The 22201-nt window shown below is 34.4% G+C and overlaps 1 pseudogene; it reads right to left on the reverse strand.

Annotated features, from left to right (window-relative positions):
- LOC123775423 (armadillo repeat-containing protein 1-like) overlaps nucleotides 1–22201 on the reverse strand; it is a 60570-nt pseudogene that overhangs the window by 33568 nt on the left and 4801 nt on the right.

Raw genomic sequence — 22201 nt, forward strand, 5'->3', positions numbered from 1 at the left:
GTATGAGTATCACACTGAATGTTGAGGCAAATATTCAGACACTGGACATGTGCAGATTTTTGCCCTAATTTTTGTTTAAATGTTTTGGTTTTCTTTTAATTTTAGGTGTATATTTACTTTCAGTCAAATATTGAAACAGTTCAAATTGGGAAAAATAAAACAAATATTCAGACACCAAGGCAAAATATTTATAAAGGACAAATCTATGAAATTATTAATCAACAACAAAATAACACATGTTAATGAACTAATTTTCCCTAGTAGAGAAAACATAATCCTTTTTCTGACAAGTATACATCAGCTAAAGCATTTCAATTATAAATATCAAGTAAAAGCCTATTAAGTGTGGGTAATGATGTATATAGCACAAGTTTGATATTAATATTTCTATCTGCACTACTGAATAATAAAATCATAGAGCTTGGAGAATCCAAATTTTTTGTATATTAAATAAAGCCTGTCTATACAATTAGATGGAATACAACAAATTTAATAGAGCAAAATTTACTTCAGCAACATGAAAAATTTTTTTGAGAAGGTAAGTTCTTGTAACTTGGGAGAGATAATTTTTTTCCTTTGTTTCTGCTGCTTCTTCAAGGTCTTTGATAACCAGAGGCTGTGTTTCAGAAATTTATTATTAACTGAAGGAATGCATTGCATGAGACAGGATATTGCTTAAAGAACCATATAGCTTTTAAAGTGCACAAATAAAGCTAGCTTGAGTTGTGTTTTTCCTCTCCAACTCCCTGAAAATCCAATGTTCTTATATATAAAGAGATGATAAAAACAAAAAACAAAACAAAACAAAAAACCCTCTTTCTCTTCATGCTCTCTCCCAGGAGAAGAAAGAATTTGTCAAAGCCACAGTTTTAGAGGCTTTCTATGCTCATCAAAATTTTGATAACCACTGTAAAAAGTAGACAAAAAAAAAATTTAAATATGTGACTGCTCTGAATCCCAGAGTGTCCTGCAGATACTTGTGGTAGAATTTCATAAAATATTTGGTTCAATGAAAGGTAGGCCCTGGGTAAGCTTATATTCAATCAACATAATTTGATTTTATTTGCCACTTAACAAACTTTGTAGTCATTACTGAGTAATGCTGGCCTCTGCTTATTTTCCATGCCAAATCAGCATACTCGCACATTCTGTATAGATGTCACAGGAAATTAAACCTAAATTAATGATTGTATAAATTTCTGTGTATTCTTCTGTCTATAATTGACAGATTTCCAACAGAGTTTCAAAATGTATAAGTAATATATTACTAAGATAGAACTTTCATGTTAGCTCTGACTTTTGCTCCTTCATGAAACTTTGCATTTAATCCTAAATTTTGCCATCCTACCAGATGTTAATATTACTAATAATTTAGGTAATTAATTAATTAAAATATTTTTCCAGCAGAAGTGTCTTCCCGGATTACTGACTTGCACATAATTTAGGTTGTTTTTTTTTTTTCATAGACACATTTTTCACAGAATTATCTAGGTGATGAAATAAAGTGTTCTCAAGTGAAAATAGCAGACTCTAGCTTGAAGAAACTCTGCACAGAATCTATACATGTAAAAAGAATATAACATCAAGTTCTGGTTGAGCAAAATATATTTAATATTTTCCAATTTTTTCAAATGGGTCACAACATCATTGGAAGAGTCTCTAAATACATGTCAATTTGGGTACCTGAGAGCTGAACTCAAACAATCCCAATAAGGTATAGCATAATCTGTTGTTAACAATCCTAAAGCTAATTGCTTTATGAAAGTTAAAATCATAATATCTGTGAGTGTAATTAAGAAGACTACACTTAAACAATACTTGTAAAAATAATGACTAAAAACAATTTATTTAGATGAAAAAATAGATTGAGAAATTGTCTTTTCATTTTATATCTTGTTAAACATTCTATTCATCTCTTCCTATGCTATAGGTTTCATATATATATATATATATATTTATATATGAACATCTACAACCACTGACTGTGGAAAAATCACATTGCTTGAGACTTTATGGTTGTGATGTCCATTGGCATCCCATTGTGGAGGTTAACTAGTCAGCTGAATGTCAAACCTTACCAATTATCAGCCCTAAGTATAAGTATAATGACATATCCGCACATAGTCTTTTCATCACAAGTGACACAATGATTTGAATTGCTCCGAGGTACAACTTACTTTTTAAAATGTTCTGTATATTTTTTAAAGAAGTTGCCAGTAAATCCCTGCGGTGTTTCCTTTGGCAACAGACCAAGAAACAACTTTAAGTGCTGAAACACTGAGAGATGTTGACAGGGTCACTTCAAAGAAGCTCAAGGGATTAAAAAAAAAAAAGGATATGGTCTTTCTTCTAGGTTCTGAAGACATGTTAAAAATAAAATGTACTGGCCTATTTTGTAATGCTGATTTTGTAGATAGAACACAACGATGCTGAGTAAGTAGAATCTAAATAACTTCACATTGCTCCTTGCATGCAGTAGAGTAGGTTGGGACAGTAGTTTACAGGACTTTTGTAAGACTGTCTTAATAGGAACACGAACTTATACGGAAATGTTTTCATCTAGTTTCTGGGCATTTTTTACACATTCTAAAATTATTCAATGGGTACTTCATAAAATCACAGACATTGTTTAGATTCTGGAAATATGACCATAGAACCATAACTCCTACTCTCATGGAACTTACAGAACTAGTAGAGAGACATATAAAAAAAGTAAATGTCAAACCAAAAATATCATTACAAACTGCGCAAAGTACAACTGAGGAATCTGGAGGTAAAGGATACCAAGTGGGATATTGGTTAAATGAGATGAGTTGTGAAGGTCTTTTGGGACATGAGAATTAGGTTGAGACACTACAAACAAAGAGGATGAGCCAGCAATGTGAGTGTGCATGCGTGTGTGTGTGCGTGTGTGTGTGTGTGTAATGTGGATGTCATATCTCGGGCAGGAAAAACAGTCTCCTCAAGCCTAAAGTAGGAAATTTTTGGCATATTCGAGCAACTGAATGTAGGCCAGCAAGCATGCTAAGTGACATGAATAAGAGAGGCAGGATAATACTATTTTTTCACAAAACCCAATTATCTTTTAAAAATATTTTTAAAATAACAAAAATCCATTTTTTAATTTACCCACGTATTTACCATTTCCAGTGCTCTTTATTTTCTCGTGTAGACTGGATTTCTATCTGGAATTATTTTCCTTTCTTCCTGAAGGACTTGCTTTAATAACAGCCCATAAGCTGGAAGAAGAGAAGTGGAAATCCAGGACTGTCAGATTCACACATTATACCTGAGAGGTATAATATTACTTAAAGAAAGACAGCAATAAGTGGAAGACGTATACTATAAAATCTAAGGCAATTACAAATTTATAACACATGTAGGTGTAGCTAATAATCAAACAAGGAAATGCAATAGAATAATACAATAACTCCATTAATTTGAAAGAAGACATAATAAGAGTAACAAAACATCAAGTAATTGAAAAAAGCAGACAAATAATGGAGGGTATTAGTCTTGTCAATAATTTGGATTTTTTTCCAAGTGAGATAGAAAGGTTCTGAATGCTATTCAGCGAAGAGGTAACAAAATATGATTTACTGTACCAAAAATAATGCAGAAAGAAAGAAGAAAGAAAGAAAGAAAAGAAAAAAGCACTGGTGGCTGCCTGAAAAAATATGAAGATTTGGTGGCTGCCCAGAGACTAGATTATTAGAGGAGGCAATTTGAATTTGGGAGCTATGTTAGCAGGCTGCTGTTGTAATAAATAGACTAGGGTAAAATGTCTCCACTAACAACTCAGCTAACGTAATAAATGTAACAGGCTCTTTCTGTGTCTGCACATTTTCTATCAAAATTAAAGAATAATTTGATTCAGAATATTCTCAAACTAGTAGAGCTGCTCCAGGGCATGTGCAGACTCTCTCCTACAGATTTGAGCTAAGAACATTTACCTTTCACACAAATTGCAGCACAAAATCCTTCCAAATCTGTTAGGTATCTGAGGCTGAACACCTTCTCTCCTCTGTTACAGAAATCAGCTGCTTTAGTACATATAATATTTTCATTTTAATTAATGGAAAATAAAATGGAAAATGTTAATAAGCCGTTATCTCAAGGTGACTTTCAACATACAGCCCATTCCAAATTTAAATTTGATCATAGTTTCAGACTTCCTTTTTTGGGCCATGGTGAAGTAATAAGGACTGAATTTAATCTCCTGCCTTAAATATAGCAACAAATGGACACATATATGAAAAAATAGGTTCAAACATTGTATAATAGGCAACACAGGACAAGGACTGAGAGAGAATAAAAACAAACAAGGTGAACTGTCATACAGTTTCCAATGTTACTGCCTAGAGAGTTTCCAGGCCACAGAACCGGGACAGTAATCCAAACAGACCCAGAAGTCTCGAACTGAGGAGAGGGAAGTGAGATGTTCAGGTTACCAGGCATTCAGAGTTCACAGAACAGATCTCTGTCAGCAGTGAGAAGAGAGGGGAGAGTTCTGCAGAGAAGCAAGCTCAGATCTACACAGCATTACCTTGTAGACCTCAGGTGAGTATGGAGCAGCACGTATCTGTGAATATGCATGCTCAAGCTGGGGCAAGGAGTGCTCAGAGGATACAATAACCACCAGGGCTTACAAGGCTGGAAACAGTCTCTGTCCCCCCCCCCCCCCCCCAGCAAGGGAAGAAAAAACTTGTAGCAAATACATGGGACATTAGATAGAGTATGCAGAAAGCTATGGCCTCATTAACAGCAAAAAATTATCCCCGGACTGAAGTTTGCTCTTGCCCTACCTATTTTATGTAAGCCTTGAAAGGATTAAATTGCTCTCAAATAATTAATCTGTGTTCCAAAACAAAGGTCAAGTGCACTTTACAAATACACAAATATCCGACATGAAAAACCATTATTTTAGAATGTATTTGACATTTTTAAATGTCAAATTTTCACTCGAAATATAACAATCAGGATCCTCAGGTATTTTCTGTATTCATATGTATCTGTCTCCACCATGACATACTGTTGTATGTTCTCTTCATTTTTCCGTAATGTATCAGTGAAACTCGCACTCTGTCTCAACTGAACAGACATACCATATCCCTCTAAAGTGAAGCTTATTTATTTGTTTGCTTTGTTTTGTTAGCAGACCTTCTAAAACTTATTAAAATTTTCCCTAAAATTTCCTAGCTATAGATTCTGCTTCCATGGTAACAGATTAAGCTCCTACTAGACCAAGCCTTCCATAGATAACCACTATAAACTCTGAACAAATCACAAAACAACAACAAAAACTACAATCACCTTAAGGTATTAGAAATTGTACAAAAAGTAGGCAGCTGGCAGAAATGAGAAGGTTAAAACTATCATAGAAAATCATTATTATATAGATGCTAGAAAGTGGATGGGGACCTTGGAAATATGAGAGCTGAAGACAAGGAGCCTGGTTTCTACATATAAACTCTGCCAAATTTCTGGCTCTGTCTGAGCCAGGTAGGTACAGGACAGTTGAAAAAAAAAAAGAAGAAGAAGAAGAACTGATGTTGGATCTGTCATTCAAAAGAGAATATGCAGTATGTGTCTAATCACATAACTTATCTGCTTTTAAACAAAATGGTCAGCACTCTTCTGAGGAATATAACAGTATCTGCTCTGTAATATTCAAAATGTTCAAGGTACAAGGCAAAAGTGCACAGCATATTAAGAATCAGGAATACTCAGGAATTCTCACAAGAAAAGCTGAGCAGTGGGGTAAAGGCTTAAGATGACCCAGATGTTGATATTAGCAGAAAAAGATTTTAGAGCAATGATTATAGCCATATAAACTGACCCATATAATCCTGAGATAAAGGAAAAATAAAGATAAGAAATCTCAGTGGATAAAAAGAAGCTATTAAAACACCCAAATGCAAAAATCTAGGACTAAAATATGCAATCTCTGAAATTTCCTTCCTGTAGATTACTGAAGGAAAGTGAAAGCAAATATCAATCAGCTTGTTTTATATCAATAGGTTACTTATACCACAAGATGTGTTGAAGGAAACTAAATATAAAGTTATTTTTAAGTAATCCTCTTAACAAGAAAAGACATAACCAATTATGTGTTATAGAAGTTCCTTAGCAAGCTAAAAGAATTTTCATTACAAATATTTCACTTTTTGAAACAGTTCTGTTATTTGGCAGTAATAAGCCCTGTATCTCTCTATATTACAGTACTTAACTGAATGCTAAATGATCTCTTGTTTAGGTGTAAGGGGATAAAAGTTTTCTGTCTGCCCAGAAGTAATTTATATTGTAATATTTATATGGTAATCACTCAATTAATGATGAATGAGTGAGTAAGTGAGTGAATAATTCTGTCTGGTGCTAAGAGGAGTGTAAAATAGGGGCACCTGGGTGGCTTAGTCGTTAAGCATCTGCCTTCTGCTCAGGGCGTGATCCCAGCATTCTGGGATCCAGCCCCGCATCGGGCTCCCTGCTCCGCTGGGAAGCCTGCTTCTTCCTCTCCCACTTCCCCTGCTTGTGTTCCCTCTCTCGCTGGCTGTCTCTCTCTCTGTGTGTCAAATAAATAAATAAAATCTTAAAAAAAGAGAGAGAGAAGTATAAAATATAGAAATAAGATCTATGATTTTATCCTATATTCCGGAATATTGAAAAAAAATTAATCACATTTTAAAATTGATAAAAGGAATATATAAGCATAAAAACTGAAAACAGAAAAATTTGAATTGATTTTTCTGTCACTCTATTGGGAAACAGAAATTATATAAATGAGGGGCACCTGGGTGACTCAGTCAGTTAAATGTCTGCCTTTGGCTCAGGTCATGATCTTGGGGTCCTGGGACCGAGCCTCATGTCTGGCTCCTAGCTCAGCTGGGAGTCTGCTTCTCTCTCTCCCTCTGCCCCTCCCTCCACTGTATTCATGTTCTCCCTCTCAAATAAATAAAATCTTTAAAAAAAGAAACTATACAAATGTAATAAGTAGCTAAGTGTGTTATTAAACAAAATGAAAAGGAGGTTCATAGTGGCATAAAGCTACAATGTCCAGTACGTTAGTGTTACTATAAAATGTCAAAATAAGGGGCTTTAAAGTGCCAGATAAAGTAGCTTAAGATCGGCTTCTATCCACCTTGTAGTAAAAGGTTTGCAAACTTGGGCATAGAATGATATTAAAGTGTCTGAAATTAATGACAATATTCCCATTTTTGAAAATTTGTATACGGGGACATTAATCTTAGTAAGCTCTCTACTGACAATACTGGAAATGATTGAAATTGCTTTTTAAATCACAAGAAAATAGCAAAATTCAGGAAAATATATGTGTTTATTGCTTTCAAAATTTAACACTTTCTTTTAGACTGGGAAGCATTATTTTCCAAAAAGCTCAATAATTTGTTACAAATTGTATGAAACACAAACCCAGAAAAGTTTTGGCTTTAGTTAGTTAAACTGCAATAGCTAATGAAATGCTAATCCCAAAGCTTTCATCAGGCCAATTTCTGTGTAGCTCCCCGATTTGAAAAATTGGCATAGTAATGTCTCACCCTAGGGAAAAATTATATAATCAAGATTAAAGAATGGTCATTTTAACTATTCAATTTTGGACTTTATCTCTTCATATAATACTTCCTTTTTTTTAAATTCATACACATATTTATTTGCTAAAGAGTTATTCAGCAATTACTATGTGTTGAGCATTATTCTTGAGCTGGAGGACAAAAATAGACAGTCTTTGACCTCAAGTGCCATACACTGTGATAAGAGAAGAGAGCAATAAAGAGAAAACAAGTTTTACATATTTATATATGTATACATACATATATGTGTGTGTGTGTGTGTGTGTGTATATGTCATCAGATGGTAACACATATTCTGGAGGAAAATAAAGCTTGGAAGGAGATAATTTATTTGTTGGAATGTGTATTGGTCACAACCTTGCTGTGTGCCTTCTCAGACATCATTCTGTTTTCTTTTTCTTAGTCATTACCTTACTTGCTTCAAATGGCCCCCTCTGCTTTTGGACTTGGCTGAAATACCCCATCATGAGATAAAGGATCTGGAATTCTGAGCAGCCAACTCAAGAGGCCAGAGATGATATGCAAAAGCATGGTTGAGACAGCTGTCCATGGGGTAAAAACTGACCAGCTTTGAAGATAATCCTTTCTCCTTTTTCTCTTTAAAAATTGATTTCTTCCTTGCAACCTTCATGAAAAAGCTGGTGCCGTGTAAATACACTTCAGGGCAACTTGTTGACTCTTAACTCCCTGCAGGGAATGTGGTAAAGAACAATATCTCATTGCTTTCTTTTCTTTTCTCCTTCATTACCCACTATTTCTCACTCAAACTCCCGTAGGCTTAGAACTCCCAAATAAAGTGTTGGCACTTGACTCATTGCTGCAGGCTCTGCTTTGCAGGAATTGCTACTCCAAATGTGAATAGGGAACAGTACCACCTAGGAACTTGCTACATGCGGAATCTCTGGCCTCACCACAGGCCTACTATAATGGAATCTGCAGTGTCATGTGATCTTCAGCTGATAAGTACACACAAGTTCTTGAGACACAACTCTGCTCTGTATAACTTTGTGGCACTAGTCTACAATGGCACTAAGTACAGGCAAGGAGAATAATCACTTGGAAATTGTTATAGCAATTTTACATTACCATAAAATTTCTGCTGTGTTTTACAAATACATCATTCTGCGAAGGTCTAAAAATTTAAGAATTGGTCCTTTAATGTTGATGATTCATGAAGCACTCTTTTAGAAGACACATGATAATAATCAATTTCAACATTAAATAAGGTGTTTAAAGAAAACCACATTGACTCACAAAATATATCCAGAGACTTAGGCCTGCTCAAATATTTATAAAACGTTAATGTGCAGCAAGAAAGACAAATGCATCTATTGGTTCTAAAAATCTTCACTTCCCATGATGCCTCATGAGCCTAGGTATAAAAATCAGGAAACAGGGATAGTATATTGAGAATGCAGAGAGTGGGTACTTAGGTGGCTCAGTTGGCTAAACATCCAACTCTGGATTTTGGCTCAGGTCATGATTCCAGGGTCATAAGATTGAGCCCCGAGTAGGACTCCATGCTCAGCAGGGAATCGGCTTGAGATCTTCTCTGTCACTCTCCCTCTGCTCCTCCTCCAGCTTGTGCTCTCTCTCTCTCTCTCTCTCTCTTTAAAATAAATAAATAAATAAAATCTTTTTAAAAATAAATAAAATAAATGTTTTATATGATTTGAAAAGTAGATATCATCTTGGCAAAATAAAATAAAATGCAGAGAACAATGTCTTAAAAGATTTTTAGGCAAAAATTTTTAATTGAAAACATAATGATTTGATATCATTTCACAACATATACATATATCAAGTCTTTATGCTGCACACCTTAAATTTGTATAATGTTCTATTCAATTATAATTCATTAAAACTGGAAGAAAAATAAAATGAGATAAAATTAGGGACAACGTCTAAAGAATTTCAGGTTAATATCCTGAGTCTATCACTTACTAGGTAACTGTTATCAGACCAATTACTTAATCTCTCTGAGTATATATTTTCATTTGTAAAATGAACATAACATTTTTTGCACCTTAGGGATCTTGAAAAAACTTGAATAAAGGGTAGTTGACATAGTCGATGATTAATAAACCTTGTTTCATCATAAAAAGAGGATAAGAAAGAAGAAATTGGGTATGTTTATATCTAAGAACTTGAAAATATAAGTGAAGAAAAGAAGAGTTTGGAATGGAAGCAACTTTTTAAAATCCTTTTAAAGGGATTAAAAGGAAACATGTTTCAACTTTCCCATAAATCTCTGCTACTATATTTTCCCAAGTTTCCTTAAGTTTTTCCAGTAAAATTCTACATTCTATTTTATGTGTCCTTATTATGTCATTTTCATGGGGTGTTGGAATAATCATTGGACTGGGAGATATGAGATCAAGACTTTAGTCTTGACACTTCCACATGATCAAATAACTTGACCTCCTCTTAACTGTTTCTTCAACTCTAAATGAGGGATTTATAGTGGATTATCTTTAGGACTCCCACCAGCTCATAATGAAATGTTTTATATGATTTGAAAAGTAGATATCATCTTGGCAAAAAAACTAATCAATGGCTTTGTGAAGACCAGTTTTCTCAACATCGTGTATTGAAGCAGAAAACTCTCTCTGCATAAATTATTCTGGTTGTCTAAAAGCAGTGTACTACTTACAGTTGCAGAGTGCCCAACCCAGAGATTTACCAAACATTTCTTCTATCTGATATTGTGGTCCTTATATGATTATAATAACAAAAAAATAAATAAAAATAGATTTCACTCAGTGCATTCCACTGAAATTGATTCATTTAATGAGTTTTATATTGGAGCACTAAATAGGATTACAACTGCCTGATAAGTAGATAGAATAGGAGTTGGTAACACTCTATCATTGATTATTCTTCTTACAGGAAAATACATCATAATAAAGCATGTTTTTCATATGCATGCATATTCAACATTTATTTATTCAGAATATTCAGGGTATAGAAAATTGAATACAATGGCATTTTCTGACTAATGATGAAGCCATGCATATCATCCGCATGTAATTAATTTCAAAAAAATCAGAGGCAACACAATGTATTTTGTCTTAAGATATACTTAACAGGATGCCTGGGTGGCTCAGTCAGTTAGGTGTCTGCCTTTTAGCTCAGGTCATGATCTCAGGTCTCAGGATCAAGCCCCATGTACGGTTCCTTATTCAGTGGGGAGTTTGCTTCTCCCACTCTCTCTGCCCCTCTCCCCAGTGGTGCTCTCCCTCTCTGTCTCATTCTCACTCTTAAATAAATAAATAAATAAATAAATAAATAAATAAATAAATCTAAAAAAACCTAGGGGTGCCTGGGTGGCTCAGTCAGTTGAGTATCCAGCTCTAGATTTCCCTAGGGTCATGATATCAGGGTCCTGGGGTCCAGCCCTGTGACTGGCTCTGTGCTCAGTGGGAAGTCTGCCTAGGATGCTCTCTCTCCCTCTCCTTCTGCCCTTCCCAGCCCATGCATTCTCTCTCTCTCTCTCTCCCTCTCTCAAATAAATATATAATTTTTTAAAGATATACTTAAAATCTATAAGCAAAGTGTATATAGTTTTAGATGAGTCAGAAGACATCTTAAATCCTTCTCAGGGTGCCTGGGTTGCTAGGGCAGTTAAATGTCTGGCTTTGGCTCAGGTCAACATCTCAGGGTCCTGGAATGGAGCCCTGCATCTTGCTCCCTGCTCAGCAGGGAGTCTGCTTCTTCCTCTGCCCCTCCCCTGCTCCTTCTCTCTTTCACTCTCTCTCTGTTTCTCCAGTAAATAAATAAAATCCTTGGGAAAAAATAAAATAAATCCTTTTCATGTCTTAGTATAACTAACCTGCCTATCAATTATCAATCAGTGTTAGTGTGGGGGAAAAAATCTGTCAAAAGGGAATATATTGCTATTTAAATAACAGAGAAAAATTATGTTTAGCAGAGTATCACTGAGTTCTAGTTAGTGGCCAGCCATGTGGCTAATTCCCTAGGAACCAGGTCTCAACATAAGAGATGATAATCATTAATGGGCTTATTGTTTTAATGGTTCATATCCCTCTATGTTTGCATCAATGGTAGTTTTCCAATAATCAGAGAATCTCCTACTATTCAAAATCCCTTCCTTTCTTCTTATACCTCTTAGGCCAAGAGACTCAATATTTATACTAAAATTTGTTTGTAAAAGCTATAAAACAAAATGAGATGCTGCATTAGTAATTAGTTTTGATTGCACATAGTAAGTAAAGAGTATAATGGCAGAAATCTGCTTAGTTTCCTAAAATGCAAACACCAGTCTTGATATTAAAATTATTTGCAATTTTGTTTCTCTCAAGTTTGTCTTCAATACAGGCATACCTCCTTTTACTGCACTTCACTTTACTGTACATCACAGGTACTGTGTTCGTTTTTTTGTTTTGTTTACAAATTGAAAGTTTGTGGCAACTCTGCCTCAAGCAAGTCTATTGGCACCATTTTCCCAAAAGTATTTGCTGACTTGTGTCTCTGTGTCACATTTTGGTAATTCTTTTTTTTTTTTTTTAAGATTTTATTTATTTATTTGACAGAGATAGAGACAGCCAGCAAGAGAGGGAACACAAGCAGGGGGAGTGGGAGAGGAAGAAGCAGGCTCATAGCCGAGGAGCCTGATGTGGGGCTCGATCCCAGAACGTCGGGATCACGCCCTGAGCCAAAGGCAGACGCTTAACCGTTGTGCCACCCAGGCGCCCCACATTTTGGTAATTCTTGCAGTATTTCAGGCTTTTGAATTTGATGACTTTGAGGGGTTCAGAACTTCAGTGGAGGAAATAACTGCAGATGTATAAATAGCAAGAGAACTAGAATGAGAAGTGGAGCCTGAAGATGGGACTGAATGGCTGCAATCTCGTGATCAGACTTGAGTGGATGAGGAGCTGCTTCCTAAGGATGAACGAAGAAAGGGGTTTCTTGAGATGAAAACTACTTCTGATAAAGATGCTGTGAAGATGGTTGCAATGACAGCAAATGATTTAAAATATTACCTAAGCTTAGTTGATGAAGAAGTAGCAGGTTTTGAGAGGGTTGACTCTAAATTTGAAAGAAGTTCTACTATGACTATAATGCGATCCAACAGCATCACATGCTACACATAGTTCATTAAAGGAAGAGTCAATAGGTGTAGCAATAGGTGTTACTTATTTTAAGAAATTGCTACATGGGCAGCCAGGTGGCTCAGTTGGTTAAGCATCTGACTCCTGATTTCCACTCAGGTCATGATTTCAGGGTTATGAGATCAGGCCCTGCATCAGGCTCTGTGCTGGTCATGGAATCTGCTTAAGATTCTTTCCTTCTCCCTTGGCCCCTTTCCTCCTCTCTCCCTCTCAAAAGAAAAGAAAAGAAATTACTACAGAAATCCCAACCTTCAAAAACCACCACCCCAATCAGTGAGCAGACATCAAGAGCCTTCACTAACAAAAATATTACAACTCACTAAAAGCTCAGATGGTAGTCAGCATGTGTTTTTTAAAGATTTTATTTATTTATTTGAGAGATAGCGAGAGAGGGAGCACAAGCAGGGGGAATGGGAGAGGGAGAAGAAGGCTCCCCACTGAGCAGGGAGCCTGATGCAGGGCTCCATCCCAGGACCCCGGGATCATGACCCAAGCCTAAGTCAGATGGTTAAGGACTGAGCCACCCAGGTGCCCCATAGTTAGCATGTTTTAACAATAAAGTATTTTTCATTTAAGGTGTATACACTGTTTTTTAGACATAATGCTATTGTATACTTAATAGACCACAGTATAGTATAAGCATAACTTTTATATGCACTGGAAACTCAAAAAATTCTAGCTTCATTCAAATATTTGCTTCATTGCAGTGGCCTAGAACCTAACCCATAATATCTCTGAGGTATGTCTACAAATGTTAAATGGCAATCAATTGGTTAAGATATAAAATAAAGGAAAGGAAGTAAAATGTTTAAGAGCACTGAAAACACACTACGTGTTTTTTGTTGTTTAAACACAATGTCCTTAATAAACAACATATATAAGTGCTAGCCAACCTTCATTGTAAGATTTATTATACAGCCCCAAATTTTAGATTGATGGTATCATATATTACAAATTATTTTAATTTTGAAAGTATGAGATAATGTAATTTTGAGAAAAAAAAGACTATTTAGGATGATTAATGGAGCATCGTCCTATAAGGTAGGTTCATTAGCCTATAAATTTAAGGGACTTATTTCATCATATAAAATGAGAAATTGAAGATAAGTTAAATATTTGCATTTCTTTATTTTTATTTCTGTGTCTTTTATTTAGATTAACAAGAGGAAAAGGGAATTCTTTGAAAATAAAATCATGTTTGTATATGCATATTTGAATATAACATATATGATATAATGTACATTTAAATATAAATATATGTGTATGCATACATTTATGGGTGTACACGTATGTGTCTGTATGCCTGATATTCAGGAGATAGTGCATTACAGTGTAGGGTGTTAAAGAACTGGTAACGATAGCTTGATTAGAAAGAGCTTTGTCAACAAAGTAAAGAGATTTGTCAAGAAAGTGAAAAAGAAAATGCGATACTTCTAGGAAATTTGATGGCATGTAACTGCTACCAAAACGAAATAGCATGGAATTAGGGAAATGTTAAACATAAAGTAAAATGCTAATGGTGAGATTTAAAAAAAATCTTTATATGCAATTTAATTTAAATGCAATAAACTCAAGAAAAAATATTGTATTTTGTCAAAACCTAAAGTTATTATGTATGTAAAGTAAGAGAAAAAATCACATATAACAATAGGATAGATAATGATTAGCATAAGGTAAAAGAAAATAAGTAGAATTGTGAAGTTGTATTAAAATTAGATAAATAATGCTTTAGAGTAAATATATTTTATGACACAAAGTACATAGCTGCTTATTAAGATGTATTGCACCTAAAAACCAAAGACATCATGAACTCCTTTGAACTTAATGAAAGAACATCGAAAGCTATAGAGTGATCAAGAACGACATCAGCAAAAATGGTGGAGTAGGTTTCTCCAAGGGTCTATTCCACAGAAACATCAAAAGTCAAGCAAAACAGAGCAGAACTTATTCACACAGGCTTGTGTTTGTTCTAATTTATTTGGGGACTGACTTAAGTGTTGACGCAAGGTGCTCATCTTCTTGCACCTAACTTGGAATTCATCATGGAAGAAAAGTGGTAGATATTTCTTGAAATCATTTTAAGGCAAGCAAACAACCCACAGCTCTTTAGGGGAAAAGATTAAAACTTAGGCAAACAACAGCCTGAGAGAAAAGCATGGCAGAAACTTCCTCATGGATATTCAAAAAGTGCCCTTGAGTACTGGAAAATTTAAAAATTCATGCACACATCCAAGGCAGAATGCCTGTTCTGTGGAGACCTGAGAAGACCCTAAGTTTTCACCTTTGATCACTAGGCTCAGAGTAAGTAAAAGCTAAGACAGGGTTAGAAATGGCTGCGCAGTGTTGAATGCATACAGAGCTAAGATGCAAGTTTTGTTTTTCTTCTCTTTCTCTTTCTCTTTCTCTTTCTCTTTCTCTTTCTCTTTCCCTTTCTCTTTCCTTCCTTCCTTTCCTTCCTTCTTTCCTTCCTTCCTTCCTTCCTTATTTCCTTGCTTCCTTCCTTTCTTCCTTCCTTCCTCCCTCCCTCCCTGCATTTCTTCCTTCCTCCCTCCATTTATTTCTTCTCCTTTCTTTCTTTCTTTCTTTCTTTCTTTCTTTCTTTCTTTCTTTCTTTTCTTTCTTTCTTTCTTTCTTTCTTTCTTTCTTTCTTTCTCTTTCTTTTCTTCCTTCTTTCTTTCTTTCTTTCTTTCTTTCTTTCTTTCTTTCTTTCTTTCTTTCTTTCCTTCCTTCCTTCCTTCCTTCCTTCCTTCCTTCCTTCCTTCCTTCCCTCCTTCCTTCCTTCCTTCCTTCCTTCCTTCCTTCCTTCCTTCCTTCCTTCCTTCCTCTTTCTCTCTCCCTCCTACATTAAAAAAGAATAAGGTCTCAAATTAGTAATATCTTTAGAACTCTAGGAAATAGAAAAGGAAGAGCAAATAAAACCAAAAAGTAGCAGAATGGAAGAAACAGTAATGATTATAGTGAAGGTAAACAAATAGATAACAGAGAAACAATTGAGTGAATCAAATAAATCAAATCAATCACTTTTTGTACCTACCAACCTTTGTCCCAAATTTTTCCTTAAGCTCTTTCCATCTTGTCTCTTAACTCAGGCAAAGGGTTTCCATCCCTTGATGGAAACCAAAGCTACCCTTCAAGGAATACCAACAACCTGGACGAAGAATTCCAGCTGGCCCAGACCACCTAGACCAGTTTGAACTCAACCTCTCACTCATGCCTGAGTAGATAGACCCATGGAGTGGGGAAGGGACCCACAGAGAGACTGACAGTTACCTTTGCTTAATTATAATACTAAATTCTTCACCCAAAGAGGAGCACAACCCTCATTTACATAACATAAAATATTTGTATAAGCATGTTTCCTTAAAGCATATGTGCCACCTTATGCCCACATCTAAGTACAATGACAAGGCTCCCCTATTTATTCACCCTTACCTAAGGGAAAGAAACCCATCCACCCTTGCTTGAGGAGTCATGGCTTTGGAAGTTATTCCCCTTTGGGAGTTATTTCCCTTGATGTCCTTATTTGGTGCAAATAAGGTTTACTTTGCAACAACTCTACCTGGTGTTTTCTACTGTGACTCACCGAGAAGCAAGCTCATATTAGTTCAGTTACACTACCAATCTCACAGAAAAAGAAAAGAAAAGAAAAGAAAAGAAAAGAAAAGAAAAGAAAAAAACCTATATGGGAGTAGTATGAATAACTATATGGCAACAAATTATACAAGCTAAATGAAATGTGCAAATTCCTGGAAACACACAAATTACCAAAGAAATATAAAATTTGAATAGTCATATAATATGTAAAGAGATTTAATCAGTAATCAAAAATGTCCTAACAAAGAAATGTCTAGAACTGGGAAGTCTTCGCTAGTGAATTATATCAAACATTTAAAGAAGAATTAACATTAATTCTCTTAAAATTCTTCCAAAACCTAGAAAAGAAAGAAATACTTCTTAACTCATTCATGGAGGGGAGTATTACCCTCATACAAAGTCAGATGAAAACACTGGAAGAAAAGAAAAATGTAGTCAAATTTCCTTTATGAATATAAATGCAAAAAATAAAATAAAATATTAGCAAATGAAGCAGTATAGTAAAAGGACTATATACCATAAGTGAGATTTATCCCAAGTATGTAAGGATGATTCAAAAGTAAGAAAATAAATCAATGTAAAACACCATGTTAATATAACAATGGAAAAAGCAACATATAACCATCACAATTGTTGCATTAAAAAGCATTTAACAAAATCCAATGCTCTTTTATATTAAAAAAAAAACACTCAGAAAGCTTGAAATAGAAATAAAAAGGAAACTTCCTCAACATGATAAAAAGCATTTATGAAAAAGAACAACGCAGCTTATAAACCAACTCTAATACATGTATTCAATGGAATATTATTCAGCCACAAAAATAAGTACTGATGCATACCAATGTGTAGATGAACTTCAGAAATATCATTTCAAGTGAAAAAAGTCACATTAAAAAAATCACATCCTATGTGATTCCTTTTACATGAAACATTCAGAACAGATGAAGCCACAGAGATTGAAAGCAGATTGGTGGTCCCCAGGGGCTGAGTCTTGGCAAAATGGGGAGTAACTGCTTAATGAGTATGTGTTTTCCTTTTGATATGATGAAAATATTTTAGAATTAGATAGAGGGGTAGTTGCACAATATTGTGAAGGTACTAAATGCCACTGAATTGTTCACTTCAAAATGGTTAATTTGGGGTGGGTGAAATGAGTGAAGGGAGTGAAAAGGTAAACTTCCAGTTATAAAATAAATAAGTCATGGGGATGAAATGTACAGCACGGTGGCTATGGTTAATACTGTATTGCATACTTGAAAGTTGGTAAGAGAATAGGTCTTAAAAAGTTCTCATCTGAAACTAATAATACAATATATATTAACTAACAAATTTAAATAAATTCTTGAAAAAAGTTCTCAACGTAAAAAAGAATTCTGTAACTTCCGTATGGTGACAGATATCAACTAGACTTATTTTGGTGATCATTTTGCAACACAGTTGACCCTTGAACAATGCAGCGGGTAGGGACAGCAACCTCCTGTGCAACTGAATACACACTCTAACTTTGACTCGCCCCCCAGACTTAAATACTAATAGCCAACTACAGACTGGGAGCCTTACCAATAATATAAACAGCTGATAAACACATACTTTGTATGTTATACTTATACTTATCACATGCTGTATTCTTACAATAAAGTAAGCTAAATAAAATAAAATGTTATTGAAAAAATCATAAGGAAGAGAAAATACATTTACAATACTGTATTGTATTTATTGAAAAATATCTGTGCCTGTAAGTGGACTTGCACAGTTCAAACCCATGTTGCCCAAAGGTCGACTATATATACAAATATCAAAGTATTATGCTATACAGCTGAAACTAATTTAATGTTGTATGTCAATTATACCTTAATAAAGAAATAAAAGTAAATGGCTAATTTTATATTCAGTAAATTTAATCTCAATAAAATATTAAAAATATACTGTGCTCAATTTTGGAGATACTTAATTGCTAGAAACAAAATAGCAGTGGACGGTCAACAGACACATAAAAAGATTTTCAAAATTACTAATCATCAGGGAATGCAAATCAAAACCAAAATAAGATGTCACCTCATACCTGCCAGATTGACTATTATCAAAAAAAGACAAGAAGTAACAAGTGTTGGCAAGGATGTGCAGAAAATGAAACTCTTTCACAATGTTGGTGGGAATGTAAATTCATGTAGCCACCATGAAAAGTGGTATAGCGTTTCCTCAAAAAGTTAAAAATTGAAATACCATATAATCCAGCAATTTCCCTTCTAGGTATTTATCTGAAGGAAATGAAAACATCAATTTGAAGACATATATGCACTTCTTTGTTAATTGCAGCATTATTTACAATAATCAAGGTAGAGAAACAATCTAAGTGTCCATCAATAGATAAATGGATAAAGAACATGTGGTATACACAAATGATAGATAGATTAATCGATCTACACACACACACACACACACACACACACACACACACACACTCTAGAGTATTACTCAGCCAAAAAAAGTGAAATCTTGCCATTTGTGACAACATGGAATGACAAAAGAGTATTATGCCAAGTGGAATAAGTAACGGAAAAGGACAGATAACTGCATGATTTTACTTATATGTGGAATCCAAAAAACAAAATAAGGGAACAAATAAAACAAAACAGAAGCAGACTCATAGATGGAAGAAATGAATTATTGGTTACCAGAGGGGTGATGTTGGGGCCTGACAAAAGAGGTGAAGGGAATTAAGAAATTCAAGCATCTAGTTATAAAATAAATAAGTCACGGGATGCAATTAATGTACAACATAGGGAATCTAGTCAATAATATTATAATAACCTTGTATGGTGACAAATGGCAACTAGACTTATCATGAGGGTTATTTCATAATATATAAAATATTGAATCACTATTATGCATACTTGAAACTAATAAGATACTATATGCCAATTATACTTCAAAAGATAGCAGTGGACATTCTAACACATCTCTCAATTTTTGACAGACTGTATAGACAAAACACATTAGACTAATTTATTTTATTTGATCAAAAATGGTTGATATACCCTCTACCTTAAAAATTAGGAGAAGAGGGGTGCCAGCTGGCATGCGACTCTTGATCTAAGGGTTATGAGTTCAAGCCCCACATTGGGTATAGAGAATACTTCAATAAATAAAACTTTTTTAAAATTTGGGAAACGAGCCTCCTATTCAAGGTTTCACTAAAGCTTAGATAGATGGATTGGATAGATAGATGATCATGATTGATTGATAGATAGATAGATAGATAGATAGATAGAGATATAGACGCACAGAAGTTTTCAATAAATTCTTCGTAATAGTTCGATTATGTAGTAAAACAACTATCAACATTTTAATAAAGGACTTAAGGTAAAAACTCATATTCTCTAGGGCCAAAGAGAAAATAAAAAGTTCAGATCAAAAATAGTTAAGAAAAAATAATGAAAATATTTATACTTTAGTAGACATTCATTTTTTATCTCCTATGATGAAGCTGTCACTGTTCTAATTTTTACTTCTTGCCAGAAATATCCCATTTAAAACTCATGGCAATCTATTAGGTGGATCATTGTGAAAATGAAAAGATATATATATAAAAGTGATAATATGGTCTGACACTTTTCATGGGTAAAATAAGTGGTTGCTGGGTTTTTAGGATCAGTGTTATTAATGAACATCGGTATTGGAATGTTTATTGGAACTTGAGCTATCTCCCCGTGATCCAAATAACTATACTGAGCAGTCATGTTTATAGTCAAAACCATAAACATGAAGAAATTCGTGCAGTAAAAATGTACAGAATGAGAAGAAACCAAAAGAATATCAACAACTTAAAGAATGGACAGAGGGGGAACCTGAGGAGGAGACTCAGAAGTAAGAGTCAGAGCAGAAGAAAATTACAGTCTTACATCTACCATAGGTAAATACAAATCATACATCCTGAATATGGAACCCTGCACTTAAAGCAATGGACAGTGATTAAAATGGCGACCTGTCTGTAAATCAGGAGGATATTGGTGCCTCTCGACAGCAGTTCCAGTACTATAGTAGAGGAAGAGGCCAGACTGCAGTGGAATAAGAATAAAAAAAAAAAAGAAGGCATGAAAAATAAAGAGAATAAAAAGTGAAGGGACTCCAAGTTACACTTCAACAAGATTGCCTACAAAAAGAAGGAAAGGACAGCATATAAATCAGAGAAGATACAGGTTCAAGGAAGGATTTTTGTTAGACTTATCGTTTATTGGTTGCTTGGGTTTGTTTTTAATGAAGTTCACTCAAACATCGGTAGTGATTTAACAGATCTGGTAGAGATAAAGACATTCTTCAGTAACAGAGAGAAGAGATAATGGATGGGGATATTGATCTGTATCTATAGTATGAAGGACTGCACTTGAATAGAGGGAAAATGTGCATCAGAAAGATGAAAAGGATGTTTTCATATTATTTGCCTGACTTGTCCAAGGGCTGCGGTACATTTGTAGTTAATGTATAAATATTTTCTTTAATGTAGAATGCATCATATCTAAATGTCAAATTCAACAAAAGAAAACATATTAGATCTCTGTTTTAGGGAAAGTAAACAGACACTAAGTTCACGCTTTTTTTTTCCCCAGAAAATTTCTGGGATTCCCAAATTTGAAAAGTGTTATCATGAATCAACATTGTTCATTCATAGACTCTATAAACATAAGATTAAAATAAATTGTTAGTGGTTTAGAAGAGAGTACAGTATTTAGCAGCTAGAGAGTTCAGCCAGTAAAAATCTGAGTTTTGTTCTTTTAACTAGAATTTACTATTTTTGTAGACTTGTTTCTCATCTTTCCAACTTAGTAGTGTGTATTTGAATGTAAGCATAGTAACCACCTTTATTTTGCTTGCTTACTACGGGACATCCACTGGCATCATTAACTTGAGTATCAAGTAACAGTCAACATTGTTACTCTAAAAGTTACAGCCTTTAATTTATCTATTAGAATTGAATAGTCACCCAGAGAATAAAACAGGTATACAACACTTATACTATGTTACCTTCAATCTCAAGTGGGAGACCTTCCAAAAGTCAGTGAGCAGTTTTATTACTCATTCACAGCTGTGATTCCTACCAAAGAAAATAAAATTGATGGAATGATTTTTGTCTATTCCAATTTAAATTATTTTTTTAGTCAGAGCCAAGGAGGAAGGAAAAAATCATGTTAAAGAGAAATCTGTTTTAGCAGATATTTTACTCTTGAATATTAGATAAATTTGAGATAGAATCTTAATTAAACTCTCCCTAGCCTCATCAGATTAAGTGTTTAAAGCCAGCTTATTTATTGGGAAGGTCTGTCCCAGCTTTTCTGGATTAATCTCAATCATTTTCATTAGTGAAATCTTTAATCTGTTCTTCATTACAAATGGACGGGGAGAGATTCACATCTATTGGATCGGAGATATAATCTTGGGTTTTAAACTGCTTGGTAAATTATTTAGGCACAAGCATATTAGAAAATTTAAAGACCCAGAGTCCTAGACAATAATAAATCTGCTTTGATTTAACATTTTTTATAACATTCTGTGCAATATTACAGCATCTGGAGGGGGAGTGGGTATATTTTCTGGTACTGTGTCTTGCCAAGCTTATAAATTTATACGTATTTTATAAATCACATATAAAGGATTACCTTTCCAAAATTAACTAAATTAGGGAAGCATTGGTAGATTTTTTTTTTAATTTTTACTTATAGTTCAGACGTTATTGAGATCTTTTATTTAACTTTCCCTCTAAGGAAATTATCTAGTGCTCATAATTTTTTTTCCAAGCCCTTAATTAGAATACATTATAGAATACACCTTGCATTGATCCCTCTTATAGTAAGTATTTGTTACATAATAAATTTTCCAAATGTTTATGCA

This window comes from Ursus americanus, chromosome 8, assembly GCF_024610735.1.
Source record: "Ursus americanus isolate L20-20 chromosome 8, mUrsAme1.1.p, whole genome shotgun sequence".
Classification (NCBI taxonomy): Eukaryota; Metazoa; Chordata; class Mammalia; order Carnivora; family Ursidae; genus Ursus; species Ursus americanus.